The sequence below is a fragment of the Silene latifolia genome, chromosome 6 (genome assembly GCF_048544455.1).
Source record: "Silene latifolia isolate original U9 population chromosome 6, ASM4854445v1, whole genome shotgun sequence".
In the NCBI taxonomy this organism is placed as follows: Eukaryota; Viridiplantae; Streptophyta; class Magnoliopsida; order Caryophyllales; family Caryophyllaceae; genus Silene; species Silene latifolia.
In genome coordinates, this window is record NC_133531.1 from 111,980,034 (window position 1) to 111,986,296 (window position 6,263).

Here is a 6,263-nt window from a genome sequence, read left to right on the forward strand (position 1 = left end):
TCAAGCCATGACAAGCCTCTTTGAAGCCGTTTCAAGCATTTTTGAACATTAAAAGTGTTTTTTTCGCCATCTTTAGCCATATCTTTCAAAACCCGACCATACATGTGGTAGGTTGGGGCAATTCAAATTCAACTTCAAGCCTAGTTGCGGGTTTGAGTCGAAATTTCGGCAGCATTTTGCTACAATAGCGATTATGCCCTAAAAAGTGTCCTGAAAGAGTTGTCACAAATTGAAAATTGGACATGGTAGCAAGTTTACCCGTTACACAAGGATTTCAAAACACCGAGTTTCATCAAAAATGGACAATCCTAAGGTCATTTTTGAAGCAATTTCGAAACAGCGAGAACCCGTCTCATTTTTCGCCCAAATGCTCAATACTTGACGAAAACTAAAAAAGAATACATGGTTATGTTCCTAACATTTCCAATTACCCATTTCTAATGTCAATTTTGTAAGACAAATCCGTTTGAGGCAAAAGTCCCAAATTTTCGAAATACGGGAAGGTGAAATCCTAGTTTTTTCGACCAAATTCAAGTAAAAAACGCAAATTAAAGCAAGAATAAGATACATACCTAAATTAGTCATGGTTTATGGCATAATTCGATCTAGTTTTGGCAAGATTTGTGGGAATTTGAGAGAATTTAAGAAAGGTTGTGTTTTGTTTTTATGAAAATAAAACACGGTTTAATCGAGTTTTTACCCAGACATGGACAAGCCCAAGAAAAGATGCAGCACTCGCCGCGCCCTTTCCAAAAGCCGCAGCTTTTGCTGCGCCTATTCCCCAGCGAGTCTTAAGCTCAAAATTTGAAAGTTCGTTACAAGTTTGTTATTTGTGGGCCCAAGTTTTGTGTGCCTCTTCCCCGACATCTTATATCATACACTTAGCTCTCTTGGGCATTCTTTTTGTGCAGGCCCGCGTTTTTTTTACAGATTGTAAAACCGTCACAATATTTTATTTTCCAGCAATGATCCTTTGAACATAGTTCACAAGCTCATCTTTTATTATCAGGATTTCACTTGCAACAACCGAGTGGATTTCCAGCGGTGCTTAGGACGCGCCACTATCAGTCAAGTCTCTTCATTGTTCCTCGACGGTGTTTAAGATGTACCTTTGTCAATATATTTATATTCCCAGCGAGAGTTCATTATAGCCAATGTACTTCTCGAGAAGCAGAGTTTGTTTGAGAACAGACACAAGCAGATCCCCCCAAGAATGATTCAACCCCGACGGAGTCATACATATATTCTCCCAGCAATATTTTGTAGTGTTGCTCATGATGATCAAGATGTTCCTAGTCGTCAATATATACTCCTCCAGCTATATTTTGCAGTGTTGCTGTTGACAATCAAGGCATTATATATTCCCCAAGTGAGATTTCGTTGCCATTCACAGCCCACGAATTTCTCAGAAACAGAGTTCGCTTGAGACCTACGCAAGCAGATTCTCCAGCAGTTTCTCCCAACGTCCTGCTGACCCTCATAATCCTAATGCCTTCGGACACCAAGTTATCTTCAGACCAAGAGTTTCGCCGAAGCGCCTTCAGTCCCGTTTCACCTAGGGATGTCCCAGGTATGGTTTCTTCTTATGGCTGGCATGCTTCCTTATGTAGTCTAATAGACTTACGATACTCCCCGATAGTCGACAAAATCTAAAATGTTCCCGACGACAGGTCCTTGGTTCACCCCCCTTGAGCCGCCTTACGTCGCCATAGTCATCAGGTTGTAATATTCGATTGACCTGATGGCTATACTTTGACTTTCGCCTTGTCCAAGCCTCAGTCAAAGTGGGAGCTCTGTAGATACCTCATTTCTACTCCTTCTGCCAACCACCCAGTGATGATTGGGCCGCATGTTTGGTACACGCAACGATTTATGACAATCCGTAAGTTTATCATCAGGTGATCACTCAAACACTCGAGTGTACCCCTTGGTCATCATCTACGCACCGATACGGTCGTTTTGACAGTAATTAGAGTTCATTTGGAGTTTGGGTCAAAAACCGCTTCATTTTCTAAGAAACCATTTAAAATGCCGAGTCGGAATGTTCTAGAATATTCTAGATATTTATTCCCAATCAAATTTTATATCTTTTGGTAAAATATCTTCCGTATATTATATTTTACGGAATAAGGAAGTATAGATCTACCGCAATTCCATAAAAGAAGCGGAAATCTTTCTTCCGGAGGAGGAAACCTCTGGAGAAATGACGCAGCAGATGCTGTGCCTTTTGGAAGAACCACAGCAGCTGCTGCGCCTCTTCTCCAGCCCTTTTTGGCTGTTTACGGAATATTTCCGTGATTTCTTTGCAAACTTTGTTTCATTCCAAAACTCTTTTAATTTATTTCTTCACTAACGTTAACTTAGTAAATCTCGTTCCGTCAAACATGTAAGTCTGAGGGTGTAAATCCCACTTTTAATTTATTTCTTCACTTTTGTACCAATTAATGTAAGGTTTAAGTCAAAAGTAAATTCAAAACCGATTTTAAAAACTACCTTTCAAAACCGTATTTACAAAACAGTGGAGATTTAACGTCGAGAAGAAACGCAGCAGCAGCTGCGCCTCTTCGAAGAGTCACAGCATATGCTGCGCCTCTTCTAGAGGCCGCTTGCTGCGCATGCTCTTCTTCTTCTTCTTCCTCGAGTTTCCGTTGTTCTGTCCCTTTCGTCTTATTTTCTTTCATCTTTCAGTACATAAACTTCTTTTAATAATTCCCTTCTAATCATAGCGTTTTATTTAGACTTAAATCTCTTATAATTCGATATTTGCGGGTTTTCGTCACTAAATCAAACTCAGATTTTAGGAACTTGATTTGTCCTTGTCAAGTTTCTGGGATTCGTATTTTGTACATACCTTTCATTTCTGTTTTTTTTCCCATCGTCTTAAATCCAGGTTTAGTAATAAATTAATTCCGACACCGTAAATAAAATCTAACTTGTTTTAATTCGTTTTAACCTGTTTTTGTCGCTTTTATGACGGTTCCAGATGTATATAACATGCTAAATCACTTTTACTCGAGTTCCCAATCAGTAATTGATCTTAAATTTACCAATGAACATTAACAGACCCCGGTTCTGACTTCACAGACAGAGCTCAACTCAAGAACAGACGCAAGAGGAGCTGCGCCTCTTCCAGAGGACGCAGCAGATGTTGCACTTATTCAGAGGTGATTTTTGTCCCTGAACTCTTTCTCGCTTCGACGTAGCTTCTAATTACGTGTTTAATTAACTAATAATCGTAATATCGCCGCTAATCTGACCTATTTTATTACTTTAATTTCTAACCTTTCATTTGTTTCCTCTATTTTCATTTTCGAAATTCCGTTTTAAGTGTATTTTTGACGTAAATCAGATGAGAGTTGTAATTATTGTAATTTAATTGTTATTTAATTATTGTAATTTATTTATTCGTTGTTACGTATGTTTTCACATGTAATCAATTCCAAATCCCAACTTCGACCTCAAATATTTGCTAAATTATGTGTTCACCGACATAGTTTAATTCACATGCTAGGATTAATCTGTCGATGTTGCATTGCATGCATATAATCGACATCATATCAAATATAAATAATTTCCCTAATCATTAGTAGAGGTCGCTATCGAGGCGGGCGGGATTAGGTATTCAGTAAAAGAACTTCCTAATATGTACCCTCACCCCTTACTCAAGATCTCTGTGAAAATCCGTGTTCATTGACATCCACGAGAGTCATTTTAGACATAGAATGCTAAGGGTAACGAGTTCTTAGTGTTCATGTCACTACTTTGTGTCTTGACATGGCATGAGGTATTCGAACGATTCCAATTTCCCATTAAAATTGGTGGCAACTCCACAAATGCACGCTTATTCAAGCACTTCCGCGCACGCCGCGGGTGGCCCATATCCACACACAAGCCTTGGGATTTGATAGCAATGAGAGATATGAGAAGCAACGTAACTTATTTTTATCTTTGTGAAAGTTAAAGTAGGGTAAAAGTGAAAATAAACTGACTGATTATGTTTTTATATCATTCTCACGTTGTTATCAAAACCCGGCAAAATAACCCGTAAAACCAACTTACTCAATCGAGTAAGTGACTTACTCGATCGAGTGGCCCCTACTCGATCGAGTACTCATCAGATAGAACACTGTTTTGTAACCAAAACTCACTTACTCAACAGAGTAAGCCTTACTCGATAGAGTACCCAACAGCAGAGAAAACCGTAGTATTACACGCGTACCTTCAAATGGTGGCATTTGAGGGGTATTTATAGAGGATTTGTGTGGTGTTGTGCGTTTTGGGCGACATTGTAATACTACGGTTTTCTATGTCTATGGGTACTCTATCGAGTGGGACTTACTCTGTCAAGTAAGTATGTTTTTACGCAAAACAGTAGCTTACCTGATGGGTACTCGATCAAGTACGTGTGACACTCGATCGAGTAAGGGGCACTCGATCGAGTAAGTAACTTACTCGATCGAGTAAGTGCGTATTACGGGTTGTTTAGCCGGGTTTTGTTAATAATGCGAGATTAATATAAAAGGGCTTCCGTCAATTTGCTTAATCACTTTTTAACCATTCAAAGAAAAGAAAAGAGTTATGTAGTTCTCTTTCACCGCATTATTAGCAAATCTCAAGGCTTGGTTTGTCGGATTGTCTCGTTCTTTACGCCGTTGTGATCGCTGTGTCGAGGGTAAGCTTCTTGTATAATTTTATAATGTTTTGATAAGTTTGTTTAAACCCTAATTGGGTAGAATTGGGTGATTTGGGTGTATTATGATGATTAGGTAGTAATTATGTGATTATGTGTTATAGGAGGAGGATTTGTAGAAGAAAGTTATTGATTAGCTGCTGTGACGGTCTCGTGTGATTGCTATTCCAGGTAAGGTTTCCCTACTCAGTATTGTTTACATGGAATGGTTGATAGTTGGTTGTTGTTGTTGTATATCATATTGGTATTGGATTTGGAATTGGTGATTGTTGATACTATAATGTGATTGTCGTATAATTGTTTGTGGTTTGCGAGGTGCGTCCTTGGCTGAGTGGAGTCACTTGCGGGAGTGGCTTCACGCCCTTTATTTGCCTTATGTGGAACCCGCCACAGAAGGGATGTGCACATTTAGGAACTTGGGTTTATCGCTCAGATGAGATGAGCGGGGCCTAGGTGGGAACGGCTGCGGTCCCCCACTGGCGGTGTGGAATACTTGTTGCGATGAGTACTCTGGCAGGACTACACACTGTAGTGTGTAGTCAGGTGTGTTGTGATATGATGAAGATTGGTTTGGTTGGATTGGATTATAGTATTGCTTTTATTGCAGTTGTGTTGTTTTGTGTAATCAGTACTGACCCCGTTTAAATTATTTTAAAAATTGTGGTGATACATTCGGGGATGATGAGCAGTTATTGAGTAGGTATGAGTTGATGCGCATGGGATAGCTGGGTTGAGTCATCACGAGCTGTTTAGAAGTCTTCCGATGTGTCAAAACATTCTTTTACATTGATTTAGTTGGTTTGACAGTTTTGAGGAACATTTGTATTTTACTTTATCAGTTTTGGGATTTGAACTTGTATCGCTTTAAACTTATTTATTAAAGTATGTTTCTTTATGGTCTATTTGATATTCATTACCCCGGGTAACCGAGATGGTAGTATCCAAGTCTTTGCATTAGCTCCTAACAACTCCTACTCTGGTTCATTTTATTTTGACTCCCTAAGTTCATTGGGTTCATTAGTTACAGGTTCCAAAATCGTCGCTCTGATACCACTTTGTAACACCCCCATACTCCAAGTGCCTTACTAGGACCACTTAAGAGACGTCCTAAAGTCGCGATCTCGTCCTACAACTTTGAACCGGTCACAATGGGGTGTGTCTTGGGAACATTACGTGTTTGTTTAAGTATGTTGCGTGTTTATATAGAATGTGAATTGGTGGATGAATGCATGTGGAGGATGGAGCATGTGGTGGTGAAAGATGATGAGTAGTATGAATATGTATGTTGATTGAATAGCGGGATTGTATGATGAATGATTTATAACATGACATTGTTAGAAACATGTGGAGTAGGGTGTTGTTTGTGATATATATATATATATATATATATATATATATATATATATATATATATATCACAAATACAGTTGGTTAGAAGTGTTGAGATACGCATGCGGGTAGCATACGAGTCAGCATGACTCGATCGAGTGGGGGGCACTCGATCGAGTAGGTGAGTGACTCGATTGAGTGGGTGTAACTCGATCGAGTGGGTTGTTTTACGTTTCCGGACAAT